General features: G+C 34.5%; 1 protein-coding gene and 1 pseudogene across 1 annotated transcript in view; both read right to left on the bottom strand.

Annotated features, from left to right (window-relative positions):
* The window catches only part of fd59A (forkhead domain 59A), a 36,296-nt gene that overhangs the window by 13,123 nt on the left and 1,097 nt on the right, over nucleotides 1-22,076 (bottom strand). The window lies entirely within an intron of this gene.
* On the bottom strand, nucleotides 16,554-17,292 carry LOC137246731 (uncharacterized; annotated as a pseudogene).

Below are 22,076 nucleotides of genomic sequence, written 5' to 3' on the forward strand. Positions count from 1 at the left end.
TGATTGTCGTGCCTCAACTGTTGCTGCTTTTATACTGTGAGGTTTCCTCGTTGACATATTTCAAAGCGCTTCTATTTCCAGAACTTACTAGTTAGTTATCAGCTATAAAATTACTCAGCTGTAGCTACAGTTGCACGATTTATAGCTTCTCTCATAGCCCATGCGCGTGTATATGTGAGTGATACTTGCACAAATGATTGCATACTTTTGGTAGTATCTCAGATATATGCATGTGGTTCTACGTTACTCTCCGCTGCTTGTATGGACATATGGGTAGACATAATGATTGATTTGTTGATGTGCATACAAGTCACTGCTTAGTATCGGCTTAGAGGTGATAGTATCTCTTAGTGTTACTAATATTCGTCACAATATTTATCTATAGAAAATGAAGTGAAAAGAGATGTACTACTGTACGGATCAGTCGATCAAGCACATCATTGCGTGTAAGTTCTGTTTTATATATATATGTTTGTACATATTAACTTTTAAAACTTCTTATATCTTTTTTTTTTGTTTTCTTATTTATGTTAGCCCTGATGATGACTTCAGGTTGAAGTCGAAATATCGACCAATTAAATATTTTTAAAAAAGGAAAGTAAACTTGTTTTAATTTACTTTACGGCCTCAAGCTCATCAAATCAACATATTTAATCGTACCAAATAAGGCCAACAAAATAGAGCAATAAATAAATAAATAAATTTCATTGGCCATTTTATGATGGCTGGTAGTGGATAGGACATTTACGGGCTTTGTTTAGTAATTTTAAAATCTGTCACTAAATTGTTATAAATTTCAGAAACTTGCATATACCCGCAAAAGAAAATATTGAACTAATCCACCACAGTTCATAAACTAGTCAACATTTTTGTCTGTCACGGAAAATTCATCTGCCATTTCCTATAAGGATCGACAGCAAGCCACATGCAATACAAGTTGTGTTCAATTTTGCAGTGAGTAAAAGTTTTTATGAAATCGCGACACATTCGTATTAAATAGTAGCGTAATTTGTTTGCTAAATAAACTCATCACCGCGATAGTTTAATAGTTCCGCTAAATTCGTATTCTTTTAAGAAACAAAAGAAAGGAGTCCTCATCATTCTGCAACAGCTTCCCCACGTAGAAATGATGATGAGAGAGGTTACCTCTAGATATGCCTACTGCAGTCACTGCTCAGAACTTGGCAACAAGTTTGGCATCATCGATATAATTTCGGAAAAAGCGACGTAGATATTAAAATTGTCGTGACTTCATATTTAGCACAAGATTTTCCTTGGCTCTGCGTGGAATGTGAAGCGGCATCAGAACCAATACCATCTACAAAAACTAAAAAAACAAGTAAAGGTGTCTAAGTTCGGGTGTAACCGAACATTGTATACTCAGCGTGAGCTTCAATTGTACAGTTCATTTCAGATAAATTACTTTTCTACATAACACGTGGCACCGCCCATTTAAAAAGAAATGTCTCCCCATTTCCTGTTACAATAAAACTTGATAAGTGAAACATCATTGATTCAAAACTATTTTTTTAAGTTATAGCTTATTATTCTACTCTACGACTCTTTTAAACTTGTTTTATATCTAAGTTGCCGTAGTCTTTAACCGATCTCGTCCATTTTTTCTAGAAATATTTCCTGCTATAGAGAAAATTTGTGTACCCAATTTTATTACGATCCGTTAATATTACTTCGAGATATGGCTCCCGAAACATAGAAAATTACTTAGCCCAAAAAGGGGCCATGCCACGCCCATTTTTTAAAATTTGAAGTTTTTCTTATTTATTGTTATAAATCCACTTGGAAAATGAAATACCATTGATATGAAGCTATTTTTTGCAAAAGATATAGCTTTTTTTATTCGCCCACAACCCTTTTAAAAAACTTTTATATAAAAGTCGGCGTGGTCCTTAACCGATTTCGTTAATTTTTCCTCAAAGCATTCCTTATAGTAAAGGTAACCTCTCTGCCGAATTTTGTTACGATAGGTTTAACGATTTTTGAGTTATGATTAATAATATTTGTAAAATTGATTTTATCACAAGTGAGCTTTGCCACGCCCATTTTAAACTTTTTTTCAAATTTTTATCAAGAGTCTCAATATCAGTCCACATGTCAAATTTCAACATACTAGGTGTATTATTTACTAAATAATCAGGTTTTTCGGGTTTTCCAAAATGTTATATATGTATATAGAAAGTGGGCGTGGTTATATTCCGATTTCGCTCATTTTCAATACCAATCTATTCTGGGTCCAGATAAGCTCGTGTACCAAATTTGCTGAAGATATCTCAATACCTACTCAAGTTATCGTGATAACGGACGGACGGACATGGCTCAATCATATTTTTTTTCGATACTGAAGATTTTGATTAATGGAAGTCCATATCTATCTCGATTCCTATATCGATTCCTTTATACCTGTACAACCAACCGTTATCCAATCAAAGTTAATAACTTCTGTGTGCAAAGCACGCTGAGTATAAAAAAAACAAGGCTGATGGTAGCTGTGAACGTTGCACGATGGGGTATTTGATCAATCTAGCTGGCCAAAATTAAAACAGCAGTTTTTTCAGTTTCTGTTGTTGTCTCACTTAATTGTTATGAAAGGAAATATTTGACAGTAAATTCACAGTGTTCCGCGCAGAATTACTATGCATCGGGCCCCCGGTTTCGGATGGACCCGGGGTCCTTTGGGTATCAAAGGGAAAGTATTTTACTCCGCATTTCTATTGATATTTTCAAGAAGGGTTGCCACCTCACCTTCTTTTTTATATTTCTTTCTATATCCACTACCATCTCGGAAACGGCTTAACCGATTTGAATCAAATTTGGTACATCGATATATTATTACATTTTAAGACTTTCACCTAGGTATTGCCACTAAGGCTATTTTCACAAGGTTGCCACCTTTCGCCAATTAGGGTATCAGTCTCTTACAAAATTGATCACTACTCAAAAAATTGCGGGTATGCGCAGCCGTTTTTGTTATTAAACTTTGAAACAAACATAAGCTTATGTATTGCCAAAAAATTACTGACATGATATGCCATGAAAAAAAGATATATCCTTTTGTTTGCAAGGTTTTTAAAAAATTTAATATCGAAAAGTAGTAGTATTACAAATAGAATAACTCAGTTAAAACATGCGGTATAAAAAATCTAACATATGAATTAAAACCACATTTACCTGTCCTAAAATAAAATGTAACTAGATTTGATTAAAGCTAAACAAGTGAACACGTATTTAGGTTAAAAGGGTATATTGCTTTTTAATACAAAAATTCATCGCACTGCACACAATTTTTATACAACTTTAGATGTGCGCGGTTAGCTCCGTTGACGCTGCAGACGGATTTTGGGGTATGTATACTATTTACTGGACATCTAGGAAAGCCAGGAAGTATATTTTAAAAAAATTGGATTTTTTGAAAAATCGACTTTTGGCCAGCTAGGTTGATCAAATACCCCACCGTGCGTTGGGGGATAAGACAAGTATGACACCTTCTGCGTAGACGTCCAAATTGCAAATAGAATAGATCACCTGATTTTTAAATTGGCTATCGTAATCTCATCCTGTATCTCTTTAGGAGCGTTCCATTGAGTTATCGAGCTCTGGCTTACGATCAAATTTCATTGGAACGATCTGAATCAACTTAATGAGAGCTGGTAGCACTAATATATAACATCTGTTTTGTTGAAAATAAGAAGAAGAAACTTACACAAAAATTGAAGGTACTGATAAAATTATTAACATTTAAATAGCTTCGCTCGTAAACAAACTATTTATTTTCCTTACATTTTCTTCAAGTTGTTTACTCTTTCCGTGTTTTTTGCTTTTAAATATGGCACATATTTATTTCAGTGCTACCGTGGCTCAACTATATGGTTGGCTCATTTCATAAGCTGATTTTTTTTTTTCATTTTACTGCAGTAAAATCAACACATTGACAACATATTCTTACTATGCACAAAAGCTGCTAAGTTTTATGTTTTCATTCCATTCCATTCGTCTAACACCAACACGCTGATTTTGACAATCTGAACAGAGGTATGTTGTTGCTGTAGAGATGAAGCAACCATATACATGGTTTAGCCATGAGTCCTACCAACTCAAAAGTGGTTAGCTGTCAAAAAATCTACTACAGAAAACGAAACGAACAGAACTGCTTTACGGATCAGAAATTGAACCAGATAAATATCAGGATCACAACGTTGTTGTTGCATTTGCATGTTAAATTTCTATCCGTATATGGTTCACGCGTCAATGGAACACCCGTGTGCATCGCCATATTGAACATCCTAGCATAGTATATATTGCTCATACCAACGATTTTTCAGAAAAGAAGATTTTTTACCATATCTTCCTCGATTTATCAGATTGAAGCTTTAAATTTGGTAAATAGCACGTATTGATTTATGAAAAATTTGAAGAGACCGGCCGTATGTACAGCATATATCCCATATAAACCCATTGTTCAGATAAAAATCTTTTCGTAGATAATATTTGCCCATTTTAACAAAAGCTTCAAATTCACTAAATGCATACGTATAGGGCATGCAGTGTTGTCTAAAAAAATTGTATAGCCGCATATGTATATCCCATACAATCGATTGTTCAGATAAAAAACTTTTAATACTCCACCTACTCAAAACACAATACCGCGGGCAAAATTTTCTGGCGCGTTTTGTACAAAGTGACCACCGATAGAAAAAAAATTAAAAGAATAAAAATTTTTTTAATTCATTACTTTGGGACTTAAAAATTCATTAAAATGAATAAATACTTGGCGCGATTTACCTCCAATGAGAATAAGGCTGATATTATTTTCCAACTTACGTCGTACCTCGTTTTTACCTTCACCTACAATAACCGGCATCTATATGCATAATTTATTACGACTTCGAACGGCATCTGCAGGCAGATGTGTTTTCACTCTTGGAGAATTTGTCGAACAACTACCGGGAGTCGACCTCGCTAAGAAAAACTTTTTCTAAACTATTTTGAATTTGCTCTTATCGAGACGTGAACCCCCACACCACAGCGGCTGCCATTATTATGATTTCAGAACATAACCAAAAATCTCGGGATTGCAAAAGATCTTCGGGATTCTATGGCTTATTTTTATGCATGTAGTAATAAAATCTAAAATAACATGCCACTATCTGAGAAGTTTTTAATTAAAAGAAAATAAGCAAAATTAAAGAAAATATACAAAATTTTGCATGAAACAAAGAAAAAAAGTTCACATCTATACGGCGTACGTTATGTAAATTTTCATATAACTGAATGACTTTTAACTTTCGACAGCGCGCGCCGGTTTGTGGAAAACCATGGTTCAACTATATGGCTGGCTCATCTCTACAGCAACAACATACCTTTGTTCAGATTGTCAAAATCAGCGTGTAACACCAATGAAATTGAGAGAAAACGTAAAACTTTGCAATTCTTGCGTGTTGCGGGAAAATAAAGTCACTAAATCAAAGAGCTTTTATTTGATAAGAGCCGTCACTCGATACTTTGCCAACAACAAAGCAACCAATTCATACCGATTTTTTTCTCAATGAAGTTTTGGTTTTTTTCTTTAACTGCATCCTATATACATTTATGCGGTGTAGTGATTTTGCGTAATTACGATTTTTAGAAGGATAATTAATCAATTTATTTAACACAATCTATAAAATAAAAACAAATACGTCACGAAAATGTATAGAAGGCATTTTTATAAACTTATCTGACAAAAAAGCCAGCGACTACCTTGAGAAAACATCGAGTAATGTGCCAAAGTATCGAGAGACGGCTCTTTACAAATAAAAACTCTTTGGTTAAATTAGATGCATTTACTAAAAAACATAACTTAAAGTGATGTAAAACTACTTTTTTATAAAAAATTTACCACTACGGCAGCAAATAATTATCAATGTGCTGGTTACATTTTGCGTTTTCCATCTTCTTTTGACAATCCCTGTACCAGTGAAATGAAAAAAATAAAATCAGCTGATGAGATGAGCAAACCATATAATTGAGCCATGGTGAAAAACTTTTAATAATATTGCAATTTTGAAGTACTACTCATAAAATAGTCTAAATAAAGAAAGTTTTGCTATACTGAATATTTGAGTTATTCATTCGACAGTTCAGAGATTCGAACTCTAGAAGAAGCTGCAAAATAATTCGCTGCAATTGGTGTCAGAAGAGGAATTGTTGAATAAATTACGGAATTCTAGAGCACAATAAGGACATTGCCAAGTTGAGTGAATTGAAAATCCAGCAACTAAAAAAGGAATTGGGAAGCATGGATTGAAAACAACCGGCAATAAGTCCGAACTTCAAGCACGGCTGCGAGACGTTATGGAGTTGGAGGGAATCAACGTGGAGGAGTATGTCTTTCATCCTGATAGGGAAGAGGCAACAACAAAAGTGGAGGAGAAATCGAAGCACTGCAGACAGTGACGACCACAGACTGAAACATGATATTGGCTGCAATATCTGCGCAAACATCTACAGTGGCATCTCAACTGGAATTGCAGGAGACATCCAAGATTGAAGCACAGGAGACACAAATTTCATCACAGCTGGAAGAAGAAAAGACAGACATATATGGCACCTCAACTGAGAGAACAAGAGACACGCATAACATTACAACTAGAAGCACAAGAGGCGCTTATATCATCAAAACTCAAAGCGCGCATGGACGAAAAAATAATGCAGTTTTAGGAAAAAATCGAGGCCGAGGTGGATGCTTTGAGAGGTCGTAAACCGGAGTTGCAACTTAACCGTACAGCTCTTCCAGCGAGCAATTTGAAGGTAAAAACTCCATCTTTTGACGACTCTGTTCCTTTCTAGGTATTTAAATTTCAATTTGAGAAGACGTTAGCAGTGACCAACTGGAATGCTGGAGATAAAGTTGCTGCACTGTTCGTTGCATCGAAAGGGCCTACAGCTGAAATCTTACACACTATTCCAGAAGGAGAACGGAGTAATTATGAAGCATTGATGGTCGCACTAGAGAAGTGATACGGAGCAGAGCATAGGAGACAGATATACCAAATTCAGTTACGGAGCCGCTTTCAGAAGGCTGGTGAAACGTTGCAAGAGTTCGCGGCGGACATTGAAAGATTAGCTCATCTTGCAAATGTGGACGCACCTGTGGAATACACTGAGAGAGTTAAAGTCCAAACTTTCACAAATGGAATTCGGGATGTCGAAGCGAAGCGAGCGACATACGCAAACTCAAAACCTACATTCGCAGAAACGGCATCACATGCACTGATTCAGGAAACAGCCTCGCTTTTGTGTAAGTACGCCGTGTGGAAGTAGAAAGGCCAGATTATGTGGACACAATATTGGAGACACTGAAATGATCGCAAGAGCGGTGTTACAGAGTAATAAATGCTTCAAGTTCGGGAAGCCAGGTCACGACGCACGTCATTGCGATCTTGACCATAGTGGTTCCAGCAGAATTGGTGGTGTTAAGCTGGAGGAGGTGATTAAGAGCGAGTCAGATGTAAAGATCGCGAGCTAGCTCCAGCCGTTGCATGCCCTGTTATCTCTGTATCACAAATCGGGAGCAAATCGAGCAGCCTTATCGTAGGAGGATATGTGGATGGCAAGGAGCGTAAACTGACTGTAGGTACGGGTGCATCTCATTCCTTAATACGATCTGATTTGATCAACAGGAGAGTAAAGCCATTACCTGGAGCAAGATTGCGTACGACTACTGGCGAGTATAACCAAGTCCAGGGAGAAGTGGCATGTGAAATCTTAATTGGGAAGATCACGGTTCTACACAAATTCGTTGTGGCAGAGATCGTTCATGAAGTCATATTGGGAGTGGGCTTCTTAGTTGACCATGGCATCAAGATCGACATGCTGAGAAGGATTATGAGCTATAAGAACAAGGATGCGCCACTAACTTTAGTTTTGAGAAGGGTTCAGAAATAAGCTAATGCTGGTGGAGGAGATTCGACAAAGACCACAAAAGTCTAAGACAGTAGGCCGGTCAAAGATAGGTGGAACAAATGGAACACGCAAGTCAAAACCGGATGTATCTGCGGGAAGAAAACTGGCATTGGCAAACCCAAATGGGCGCACTAAAACTAAGAAAAGAATTTCCCAAAAAGAATGCATGTGTGTTTCAAGCCAGAGCGCACTAACGTTGTGAAACGTTAACACGATACGGATTATGCAAAACCAATCAAGCTCAAGCTCTTCGAAGTATTCCATTGGCCAGTCAAGAGAGTGTGAGGCAACGAACCAGGATATTGAGAAGAAAGATGAAACACAGGCACGACAAGAAAAACAATTGACCGGCGGAAAGGTGGTCCAAGAAAATGTCTGTGTAGGTGGGAAGCCCATACAAAGTTGTGAAGCGGATAAGTGATATCGTTTACCGCATACAAATAATTGGAAAACCACCAAACAGAAGGGTGATTCATTTCGAGTGGCTAGCAGCGGTTGGATCGAGAAATTTGTCTGAAGGACCTCTCTCAGCCAGTTGAAAAAGCAAAATAAGTTCCAGACAAAGCGTCTCCTTATCGTGCTACATCTTTCACCTTATGCGGGAAAAGTAATTTCTAGCAGCAGATCTATGATTATGTGAACATATAAGTTCTGGCGTATGCACGTACTCGTGCCTTAGTAGCCACGTCACTGTGACGGTATAAATAAGAAACAGTAAATGATTTCACCTAGCTGGTAAGATCTTCTTTAATCAGCTTCGTGCACCAAAATAGCCTATGCGATTGAGCAGCAGCTTATGAATGAATGAGTACCTCCACCCAATATCATTCCTTTCAGCAGTAGCGAGGAGGGTTGAGAGTAGGGGTGGTTTCCTAATCAAGCATTCGATTCTCCCGATACACAAATATCGATTTTGAAACAATTGGGCACAATTTAATTTTACTTATTTTGCATCATGATGAAATGAATTTCCAGGTGTTCTCATCCCGTTGAGGTTTTCCCTTATTCTGACAAGTTCGGCATGCATATTTCAGAGGTTTGTCTATCACACAGAACTGAATTTGAGTTCTACTACGATCGGAGTAGATTTTACTATACGTTTAGAAATATTATAACTATATAAGCCTATAATTTTTTAGCCAAAAAGATTAACGTAACTTTGTATTCACAAAAAGAATATAGACAAGATTTTGCAGAAAACAAGTTTTTTCAGGAATTTTGTACGAAAAATGAAGCAATCAAAATTTAATATTTTTGTAAGACAAGTAAATACTGGAAAATAGAGCTACCTAAAAAGTGAGATTATGTTGTTGACATAACCTTTATTACTACATCATATTTTGCATTAAAAAAAAGTGAAAAAAGTCAAATCATTTTGTTTTTTTTGTGTTTGGTTTGACATTCCCAAAGTTTTAGACAGTGATTTAAATTTTTGTTTTGTTTTTTTTGAAATCACAAAACGATTATGGCCGAGAATAGAGATAGTTTTATCCCATGTTGCAATAACGACAAGGTGGTCCATGTAGTGACAGCTCATTTTGAAAGCTCCCAATTAATACAAATGATGAGAGAAAGGGGAAGAACAGAAGAGGCCGCTTTGTGAAACAGTATTAAATCGAGTACTTTTTTTTATAGCAAAGCACTTAATCCAAAATAGTAACGAAACTAATATCATGTTATTTTTTTATAAAAATAAAAAGTGAATATATGTTACTGCGACTGCCGCCATACCTTGTTTACCATAACGAAATTGTGGCAGCCAGCTCAAAGTACTTTAGAAACAATTTTTTTCTTTTTTTACTTAACGGATTGATTCTCGCGGTAAATGAAGACAATGCGAAGTACTTGCTGTCACAAAAGAAATAATCGGCCCATTTGCACCTTGACAGCCACGTCACTGTTGACGGGAATAATTTCGACACTGTAAAGGATTTCGTCTATTTTGAAACCAGCATTAACAGAAAAAACAATGTCAGATTAGAAATCAAATGGAAAATGCCTTAGGCAAACAAGTGCTACTTTGAACTGAGTAGGCAACTGAAAAGTAAAGTCCCATCCCGACGAACAAAAATCACTCTGAACAAGTCACTCATCATGCCTGTCGTGCTCTATGGCTCGGGAATCGTTGACGGTGTCGAGAGAAGATGGCTTTTGGAGTGTTGAGAGAAGTTTTCCGTAAGATTTATGGCCGCACACGTGATGCCGACGGCGAGTATCGAAAGATAATTCAGCGGGTTAGGGGGTTAGAATATACCCGCGCTAGGTATGCCTGTCGTAAGAGGAGACTAAAATACCAGATTCAAGGGGCTGTGTAGCGCAACCCTTCAGGTTGCCAGCGCAATATATAGCTTCTCCAAACCCAACTGTCAATCTCACCTCTCCGCGGCGAATCCTGTTTCACTAACAGACGAGGCTCTGGCGACCCCGAGCTCCTCATTGAACTTGGGGGTGGGGAGGGAGGGAATGGCCTGAAGGTTTAATGTGGCCACATAAATCGTTCCCGAGATGATCGGGCTAGCACCTTAATGGTGCTGCGGTACCGGAGCGTACCGGATCTGTATCCGGCAAAGTACCATCACATCGATAACACTCCCCAAAGCCTTCGGGGAGCAACCTTATCGCTACAACAGCAACAACAACAAGTATAGTGATGGCCCTGTATGAACTTTAACACTTTTTCATGCAGAGCGAGTTTTGAGCTGCATAGGCAACTGCTACATAAAACACATTTGTACTGAATTATTAAAAGATGCGATGTTTATTGCAGTGTGCATGAAAGAAATTGTTCTGGTGCAGATAGTGTGATTCATGGCTCTATTTGAATGTTTCGCAATAATGAGGTGAAATGTGTACATTGTTCTTCAATGTTGTGTTCATCTGCGCCCCCAAACATCAGACATATAAAACAACGCAGCCAGATCGGCCATGTCGCGACACGCGGAAGGCACATGCTTCCATTCTTTTTGATATGCGCAGGATTCGAGAATCAATATCAAAACGGGTCACTTTCTCGTCATAGCCAAAGTCAGCCCTTGCTATTGAGCTGCAAAACGTGCATCCTGAAACAGCAGTTAAGCAGAAACATAAAATAGTTAAACCATGTATTAGAATTATTATTAAAAAACATCTTGCCATTATTTTCGATGGAAATATTATAATTCAAACAATTTCGTTTAATATAAAATGTTTTATATAAAAAATTTTACGCATTTCAGTTATAGAAAAGTCAACTCAAAATAGAATTGGAGAAAAAAGTGATGTCTTTGCATACTTTTCCAGGAAAATTGATTTGTATGATTTTTACTACAATTTTTCCTCTGAATGAAAAAGTAGTTTCGCACAGAGGCAAATTGAGTTTCAGAGTGGGAGTTCAAGATGGCGGATTAGAAAGAGAGGCTGCCAACGTCAGTCACCTTTTAATTGCATCATGGTTTTCAAACTCAAAACCATAAAGCAATAATAAAGGTGACGTAAACAACATAACCTCACTTGTACAGCAGCTCTATTTGCCAGTATTTACTTGTATTACAAAAGTAATAAATTTTTATTGCTTAATTTTTCGTACAAATTTCCTCAAAAAAATAAGTTTCTTGCAAACTTTTTTCTATATCTTCATCAGGGAGTCTGATTTATTCTAATAAAATATAAAAACATATAAACGGCGCATACACTCAGAAAAGAAACACTTTAAAGTCACTTTAAATCCAGTACAAGGAACTTTAAAATTAAAAATTTTTATGTATGAAAACCAGCCGTATTGAAAAATATTTAATCTTAAAGTTAACACTTTAAAATGTAAATTATTAGCCGTGTTTTTTAACACGCGCGTATACGTTTCGTTTGCGCGTGTTAAAAAACGCCTATCTTCGCTTAGATAATGCTTAGGAGACCCATCTAGCGGCTGTGGTTAAACAACTAGCTACAGCAACAGGGTGTACCGAAAAGCGGAGACGCAACGCTCTGATGGCCATAGGGTATAACATATAGCTGAACAGTTGCGATGAATTGTGGACACACATAGAATACATAGAATTAGTGTAGAGGGTGAAACCAAAGAGTATATATTTGTCAAGAGGCGTCACTCGATACTTTTGTTGTTGCCAAAGCAAATTACTCGATGTTTTCTCAAGGTAGTCGTTGGTTTTTTTTATCAGATGTATTTATAAAAACGCCTTCTATACATTTTCGTGGGGTATTTGTGTTTATTTTACTGATTGTATTAAATTAATTAATTAATTCTCTTTCCAAAAATCGTAATTATGCAAAGTCACTTTACCGCATAACTATATAGGATTCAATTAAAAAAAACTAAACAAAACTTCCTTGAGAATAACATTCGACATGACAGGGTTGCTTTGGCAACAACAAAGTATCGAGTGACGCCTCTTAACAAATATATACTCTTTGGTGAAACAACAAAGACACATATTTCAGTTACATCTGAGTATAATGCGTATTGAAATTTAGTAGGACAAAATTTATGCGCAGCAATTTCAGAGGTGTATTTATAGTTTGTCCCTTAGCAGTCAATATAAAGTTTAATCGTAAACGGATATACGCGTGTTAAAAAACACGGCTAATGTTAGCACTTTGAATATTAAAGTGAAAACTTTACATTTTAATATGCGCATTCTCGAATACAATTTAAACACTTTTGATTTTAAAGTTCACACTTTTAACCCAATTTAAAAATGTTTGTATTTAAATTAAAAGTTAACACATTCAACCTCAAATTAAAATCTTTAGCTTTTATTTTGAGAGTGAAGACTTTCAAATGCAATTTAAAAGCTTTCACTATAAACTTTAAAGAAAACACACTATTTTAATTGTGTTTAATTCACATTTTTTTATTCAAACATATTTAAATTTAAATTTATTTTATATCTATGAAATAACTTATTTATAACTCATTTATAATTCATTAAATAAAATAATTTAATTTAAAATTAAAAAATAAACCATTATATTATTATATCTTTTTAATCTTGCATATGTCTTTCCATTGTTAATTTGATGTAAATTCATAGGCAGGCTTGTGAAATGTGATATGCTAATCAGTTTAAAGCAATTTTGTTTTATACCAGTCTCGTAAGATTGAAAATGTGCATCAAATTTAATAATTTCAATAGGATAACATAGAACGTAAATAATTTCATTTTCGTAAATAAAAAGTTTGATTTTATAGATATAACAATTTATTTCATTCAGTAATGCTAAGAAATTATTTTGTTTATATTCGATTCCTTTATAATATATTATAGTCGAAACATAAACAGATTGATAGTTAATATTTTCAAAGTTCAATATTTTAGGAAAATATTCTTCTTTTGTTAAGGCCTTTGTAATAAATGTTTCAGTGTTAAAAGCATGCGGAAACCCATCTTTATACTTATGTAAAAAATTTGAAAAACAAAAAGAACTTTTCATAGCCGCTGTATAAGCAGGATTTACTCGAGATGTTATATTGTTAAAATATATTTTTGCATCTTTATGTTTTGCCTCGAAACGCATTGCCCAGACAAACTTGAGAGGACCACATTTCTCAATTGCGCGTGGGTTGCACCAAAAAATGATGCTTAGGTTTCAAATTACCGTAAAGTCGAATATATAATTGATGATGTGCTTTAGTTAAATTTTTTAACTTATCTAGATCGAATTTAGAAGAACTAGAATCAAATAATAAATCTACTATTTCTATTAGCAACACCAACAGTTTCCAATGCTTCACGTCTGGTGAAATTAAATATCCTATCATGAGTGGAAGAAAATTTGTAAAGCATAAAACCTCACTAGCTGTCATTTTTAAGTTGTACGATTGAAGTCTGTCCATAAGGAGAGGCTGCGAAATATTTCCTATTTCAATATTTCCAAACTGAAAAAATTTTTTTCTGCTGTTAATAATGTCTAATGAAATAATTTTGTAATTTACCAAACCCAAGATTATGTTGCAAATATCATATACGCAAATTCCTTCTAAAACGTCATGCATAATGTCAAAGCAAATGTTATTTGTTACGTGAAAGCTTTTCAACTCATTAAAAATACAAACTGTTTTGACACCGGTGTCTTGAAATTTATTGTTAAATAAGTCATCTTCGTATTGAATCCAAGTTCTTAGAAGTTGTTCGTTTTCTGAAACATCAATTTTAATATGATCTTTAGTAGTTGTATATGCTCGACAGTAACGCTTGGCATTAAAAGATTGCACAAAACCCAAAATACTATTTACACCTAAATTATCTCCAACTATCAGGCCTAAAACGAAATGTACTTTTAAAATCTGATCAAATGATTGAATTAATATCCCTTCCTCCAATGATTTAAGCTCTTCAAGTAAATGGAAGAAGGACGTTATGTTTCCACAACATTTCAAATCTTTTGTAGATATAAAAGCAGCATTAAAAATAAAATCAAGTTTTGAGAGTATATATTGTGGCATAGTAGGGAAATTGTAATAACAACCGCAAATTGAGAATGTGTGACTACCAAGAGCGTTATTTATTTGAAAGTCATCAAAATATAAAACATAGGGTATTACCAGTTGAGAATCAAATTTTAATTTAATTGAATGAAAAATTTGGCCATTACAAAAATTTGAAAAATTAGTATCTGCTAAAAACTTTTCTGTATTTTCTAAAGTCATTTGTAAAACATTAGGTAACTCAAAAAGTGCTTTAAATTGATATTTTAATGGCATTATTTGAAGCTTTTTACTATCGAGTGTAGGGTTTCCCTGAACAACTGTGTCAGCTATTTCTTTAAGAATTACAAAAGACTTTGGGCTTTTATATGAATTCATTGCCTTCAAAACTGTAATTATTCGATGTTCAGATTTTATTTCCAAAATGGATCATCACAAAAGTGAAGAATACAGTCAATATCGTTTTGTAGTTCAGGTAATAAGTTACTGTTTGAATTTGAAATAATATTTCTGATTGTAGCAGAAACTATTCCTAGTAAATCTGATACCATGCTTTGTGTATTTAAAACATCTTTTCTTGGCATGGTAATTTTTGAATATAGTTGCAGACATAAAGCTAAAGACTTATTTTTTAAATCCGTTATGGTTTGTTCTCTATTTATATGAAATTGTGAACTTGTGTCTGGCATTGTTATTATGATAGGTTCATCTGATAAAATGGGTTCATCTAACCTAATACCGGAGGATGTGGTGGGTAACTCTGTTGGTGTTTGTAAAGTGTAAATTATATTCTTTTTTGTCGCTTTAGAGAACTAAAGTTAGAAAAAATTTGCTTACTTTTATTTTGTTCGCATTGAAGTTTATCTCTATTTGACAATAAATGCATGTGTTTTAAATGTCTTATTAGCACATCAACACTTTTAAATAACTGAAAACATTATTACAATCGAAAAATTTACAAAATTAATTTTTTTCATTCATGTGTGTTAACAATGAAGTAAGATTTGAACTTTTTAAATCAAATTTTGAATCTAATTCATAAAAATACTTTTGGATAAACATCCATGGCATTTCGCAGATCTTAGGATATTTAAGATTAAATACGTGAAAGATTTTAAAGCATATATCCAAACTTTCAATAAAAGAATTTAGTTTGTACAAAGTTTTGTCAAAGTAAATATAAAAGGTTTTAAGATCGTCCTCAGAGTCTCCTACCACAATTATAAACGGTTGTACAGTCAATTTATTATAAAAATATTTACCGATAATTTCTTTTTATCGTATTGAGTAATCGCTAATTGTTGTTAACTGCAATACGAAGCTTTCATTAGCATCATTAATGGTGGCTTTCTTTTTTGTATTTCCATCTACACTAAATCTTGCTGAAGGCAGCAGAACTGAATTGAGAAGAATTGTAAAAATGTAGTCTTGACAATCTAAAAAAAAAAAATTATTTAGTGTTATTTTATTAAATTAACAACAACTTACCAATTTTTTTCGTCGTTTTTGCTTGGTTCAGAAGATCTATTGATTGCAGATTCCGTATGTTGGCATAGTAGTAGTTCACTATCTTGGTTTTAAAATTATCCCTCTTTGTTTTTAAAAGATTATCTTTTTGTGGATAAATTAAATTGAAATCTAGATTAATCTAAAAAAAATATAAAATTTTGCATATCCTTGAATTTTGTGTTAAAGTTCTTTTTAAATACCAGAAATGGTGCTCTGGAGTCTTTTAAAATTGGCCACTCCTGCAAAAAATCAGAATTCGAAAGCTTTGCCAAATCCTTCTTCCGAAATGTAAATGTTTTTTGCTATTTGTCAATAACCTCATCCCAATTACTGGCATCTTTTTGAAGCGAAGTTTTTAAACATAACGACAGCGTTTCGTCAACTTCAACATTTTCTTCTACTAATGGATCACGTACTTCACTCGAAAGAGATCTTTCCGCAGATGGACTACTCTTTCTAATCCTTGTCTTTAAATTAAAATATTTGGAACAGAGCTTGCCTGATGGGTTTTTTTTCTTTGACGAGGAATGCAGTAATAATCCTCAAAGAAATCAGTTTACAATATGTTCTTTTAAATATATCGTTTTTAATAATACCTGGGACTCTTTTTCATTGGGTTTTTTTTTCAATTATTTCTTCCACAATACTAGCAAAGTGTTCTGGTCTAAGATTTGTCTTTGTTAACATGACATATTCTAAAATTATTTTCATGAGGGCATCGCGTTGCTTATTCGTAAAACATGCCCTTTCCTCATAATATTGAATAAGTTGTTTTCCGGCTGAGTTATCGTTTAAAAATGTTGAAAGGGGCTGCAATGCAATTTATCATAAAATTTAAGACAAAACCTTTTACTGTATATTCTTACCTGTGATCCAAATGCGTTTTCTAGCCAACCAACAACTTTTGAAGTCTGGCTCCACGTTTCGTCTTCTATTCCAAACTGAAAAAATAAGTTTGCTAAATTATAAACGTAGTAATATTGAAATGTTAATTGTATCTATGTACGTGCTTAACGTCGCAAATAAGCTTCAAAATTAATATTATATTTACCTTTGACTTGCGCCAGAAAAACAACTTTTCTCTAAACTCTGCTCGAAGACCAATATTTTTTACTGCTTCCGCAATGTCTTCTTTCGACAAATATTTTAAGCTTCGAAAAGTTATTCCAGCACCTAAGGAACATTAATAATAATGCATATGTGTTAATATTGCCGAAGAATTTTTACTTACTTTTTAGGCCAAGAAAAATTGTTTCCAGATCAAACTCCTTTAGCAGATTAAGGAGATCCGTTTCTTCTTCAACACACGTGTACGTTAAATCACCCTGCTCATTAATTTGGATATCGTTGCCAAAAATTCGCAGCAAATCGTTTTCCGGTATAATTTTACCCTGACTGGTCATTCTTGTATCTTGTTTACACTTCTAAATTCTTAAATGTCATAGTGAACACTTTTAATTAGAAAGTGCCACTTTGATTTATAAAGTGAACACTTTAAATGTAAATGTTAACACTTTTCTGCAAATTGATCACTTTACATTTTAAATTTAACACTTTCAAAATAAACGTTATAATTTTATTTTTAAACTTTTAAAAATTTTAAATTAAATCGATTCACTTTTAATACAATTTTAAAAGTGATTACATTCAGACATGCTTAACCAACGAAACGATATCATTTCGTTACGATAATCAACGTTAATAAACGAAACGAAGTCATTTCGTTTCGTTTATTAACGTTAAAATCGTCAAATTAACGAAATGATTTCGTTTCGTTTTCTGCCATATCAAAACGAAATCAAATCGTTTATGTTGATTATTAATTTCAAACTATGCTGGCAAAGCTGATTGATGGCGGAGTCATTAAAGGTGAAAGCATTATCCAAGCTGATTGCAACTTTTCTCATGAATTTTGACAGTACGAACATTTCTCAGAGTATTTTTGACATTACCACCAACGAATTACACAAACATATTACATAGAGTTTGTGTGTGTATGTGCGCTCGTTGTTGCCACCTTACGGCTTCACCATGGCTATAGCATTGCCAGCACAATTCAAACATAAAGTATCACGTTTTCGTTAACGTTTTTAACGTTAACGAAAGCTTTTCGTTTCGGTTAAAAACGAGATACAATTTATCTTGATAATTTCTTTATCGATAATATTTCGAAGTGTTTCAACGGAAACGGTGGAAATTTTTTGATAAACGATTAGCTTAACGTTAAGGTGCATCCCTGATTACATTATAAAAAATATATTTTAATTTAAAATATAAAGTTTGTCATTATAAAATAAAGTTAACATTTTTAAATTTAAGAATTTTACATTAAAAACAAAAATTTTAACTTTTAAATTAAAAGTAAACAATTAAAAAACTTAAAATTAGCACTTTTACAAAATATTTTTTTTGTGTTCCCCATAAAGAACCTATAGACTGAGACACTTTAAATAAAATTTAAAAGTGTTCACATTTAATTTTAAAGCGCACTTTTTTCTCAGTGTACATATGTAAGTGTCATCAAATGCAATGGGCGAGGCAATGGACGCAGTCGAAAATTTTAATTGTGCGAATTTCTATATGATGTTGAATGAATGTTTTTGTTAATTAATGTTGCACGTAAAAAGTAAACATTTTATGTTAAAGGTAAACATTTTATGTTAAAGAAAAAATTGTAGTTCCAATGTTATTGTATTATGTTAAATTTAACTGTTGGAAAATATGTTATTGCTTGATGTTAATTTTTAATAACTTTTTAATGTTTGTTTTTTCGTTTTATGTTGTATTAGAAAAAAATCAGACTCCCTAATGAAGATGTTATAAAAAAACATCGAAACGCGTAGGAGAATAAGAAAAATTAAAAGCTTTTGTCTTTTTATTAATCGGCCGAAAAGCTCCTTTTGGAAAAATTAATAAGAATTATACTCTGGCCCAAAATCATTGTACAGGTTTACAAGTAGGATATGTAGCAGCGCGCACATACACAGCCACTCTCACCTGATAAAATGCTTGTTCTTGTTCGTTTTTTTTTTAGGATGCTATTTGGCACTGTAGTACTTCTTAGGTCCAAAAAAGTGAAGTAGCTGCTAACGAAAACTGCGTAAAAATTTATTGTAAATTACAAAGAAATACCCTTATTTACGTTCAAACGAGCACTTAATTATATAACTTTTTAAAATCCATTTGTTTTGGAAAATTTTAGTTATCAAATTGTGATACTTTATTACTGGGGAGGATAAAATTGCTAAATCACGACCAAAACCGTCGGGGGAGGCATTAAAAGACGCGTTTTGGCCGCGGTTTCAATAATCCGAACACGTTTTTGCCTTGGGATTATCGATACCAGGACAAAACGCGTCTTTTCGTACCTCTTTCTACATTTTTGGATGGATTATTGCAGTCGACCACGGTTTCAAACTGTTTTTCCCGGAGAACTTTTGAACGGATAGAAAAACTTAGCACCCGTGTTTGTATTCTTAAGGCTTGAATAACTACACGTCCTCAGATACCCCAATTGAAGACTGTTGTATAATTTTCTGTAGGACCTATAGGTGCACTTTACATTTGAATACCAAATTCGTTCAAAAAAAATTTACCAACACAGCAACCCATATCTGATATTCCGCACCTTTTTTGATTTCCCTGCGTCGCTTTCGACGACAGCAATCCCGGTAATTTTGACACTTCGTTCAGTGTCAAACTCATGTTCCACGCAGGTTCCGCTGGATTCCACGCTAGTTTGACACTGATCGAAGTGTCAAACGGCAGTGGGTTAGAAAGAGAAAGGAATTGTTTCCTTCTCAAATATATCCTACTTGGAAACCTGTACAATGCCCAAAGTCACTAATAAAAAATATTTTATTTTCTTTGAAAAATTCATATACATTTCAACAAAAGTATATTTGATATCTAAGAATATTTCAATAAACAGGTGAACAAGTGCGTTTGTTTCACACAATATAACTTGAAAAATTCCGACTTTGCTTCTAGTTTATTTTTAACTTTTTTCAGAAATTTTTTAAATCTTTTGCTTTTTTTCAAAATTTTTGAATTAAATGGTTCATATCCGAACAAGTTCCGAATTATGGCGGAGCTATCTCATTAAGAAGCGGTACTAGTTCTAATTCCGTCTCCTCGCAGTGCTTTGAACTTACACTTTTAATATTGTCATGTGCTACGAAATGCCGATTTCCCCTCTTTGTAAATATTCTAAATGTGTTTTAACTGGTTCAGTCATAGGTGGTCTGAAATATTCGCTGGCTTTGAGTAACTAATTTAAATTCAATTAAGTCGGATGTAAGCACTGTTGGTAAAAGTGTGGCTACCAACTGTTGCGCTCTGCTTGCGATAAGCACCAGTTCGAGGTAGTCATTGAACCTGTATTGCGAAACTAGTGCTTTTCGTTACTATCTTCCATTTTTTTTTCTGCAGGTTAAATAAACAAATACGAAAAAACTGCCGTAGTTTTTGATTAAGTTAATAGACACCTTAAAAGATATTCTTTTCTTAAAGCGCTTATTTTAGCTTCACTTGTATGTTTGTATGCTTGTATGTACATATGTAAAAAATAAATAAACACTCAGAGGAAATTTAGGCTCAGCTTTTCTTCCAGTTTGGGTCGTGCTCTTTCTTAATTTTCCCTAAAATTTGGCGAGGCGGACCAATATGTTTTATGCCGTCTCCAAACGCTGAAGAACAGATGAATTCAGACTGAGAATCTTTTCATTTTCTATGGCAGAAATATACTCGGAGTGTTCGTCAAACCACTGCCGAGGGGCAACCCCGCTAAGAAAAACTATTTTCAATTAGCTTGAACCAAAGACCATTGGTGTGGTAGACGAGGCTGAGGCAACCACCACACCACTGTGGCCGCCAGTGTATTAATGTATATAAATATTTTCTACCAATTATATGCAAAACGAAAATGTCACGTATAAACACCGGCACTCCTCACATGTTGCGGATATATTAGCTTTTAATAAAAAAACATTGTGCTTATTATTTCTATTGAACAAGTACTGAGTGCTGTAAAACTAATTCTGACAACATTGGTTGCGAAAGCTTATGACGCTTACTTGTTCTTTCACCGACTTAAAAGCCCCGTCACATAAATAGGTTGCAAGTATTTTTATGGAGAAGGGCAGATCGAGCGCCAATAGCGCCATCTGCCAAATTTCGTTGCAAGCAAAGTATAAGAAGAAGAATTTGGTATTTGCTTTGGCTTAGGGTGCTTTCACACTTCGCAAGTGAAATTATTTTTCCACTCGTTGGTAACTCTTCTAACATTTTCACAGTTAAAAACTGTAATTTTACAAATGAATAGGACACAAAATATGTTAGCAAGTATATTTCTTGGCAAGGCGAAATAAACTTCAATTGCCAAGTCTGAAGTTCCTTCATATTTACAAACGCAACATCTTGCCAGGGGCCGCCGTGGTGTGATGGTAGCGTGCTCCGCCATCCACAACGAAGATCCTGTGTTCACGCCCCGGGCAAAGCAACATCAAAATTTTAGAAACAAGTTTTTTCAATTAGAAGAAAACTTTTCTAAGCGGGGTTGCTCCTCGGCAGTGTTTTGCAAGCACTCCGAGTGTATTTCTGCCATGAAAAGCCCTCAGTGAAAACTCATCTGCCTTGCAGATGCCGTTCGGAGTCGGCATAAAACATGTAGGTCCCGTCCGGCCAATTTGTAAGGAAAATCAAGAGGAGCACGACGCAAATTGGAGGTTATCGCGCCTTACATTTATTTTTATTTTTTAACTTCTTGCGTGATTGTGGGGATGTTACTGGCATACATAAGATTGCGTTGAACGCAGCTATATGAAGAACTTTATTGTGTCTCGGCCATAATAGAGAGTGGATAAAATTAACGTTTTTCTTTTACGGAAAATATGTGTCTTATATACCCACATAGGGCAGCAGATCGCCACCTACCTTATGAGTTTTGGCTCTTTTTCTTCGCCAAAGGCAGTCGTTCACCGAGTATGGTTTTACCTTGTTTAAGATAATCGATGTGAATAATACCTCCTGCCCGACAGATTCACATTGGCTTTCTTTGATGAACATTCATCCGGAAAAATTCAACGGTGTAGAGTTATATCCCGGGCTTACTGTTCGACTTCAGGCGCATTTCCTGCAGTTCATTGCCGACGGTAACTTTCGATTCAGATGCTCTTTGATTTTCAAA

The sequence above is a fragment of the Eurosta solidaginis genome, chromosome 3 (genome assembly GCF_040869045.1).
Source record: "Eurosta solidaginis isolate ZX-2024a chromosome 3, ASM4086904v1, whole genome shotgun sequence".
Taxonomy (NCBI): Eukaryota; Metazoa; Arthropoda; class Insecta; order Diptera; family Tephritidae; genus Eurosta; species Eurosta solidaginis.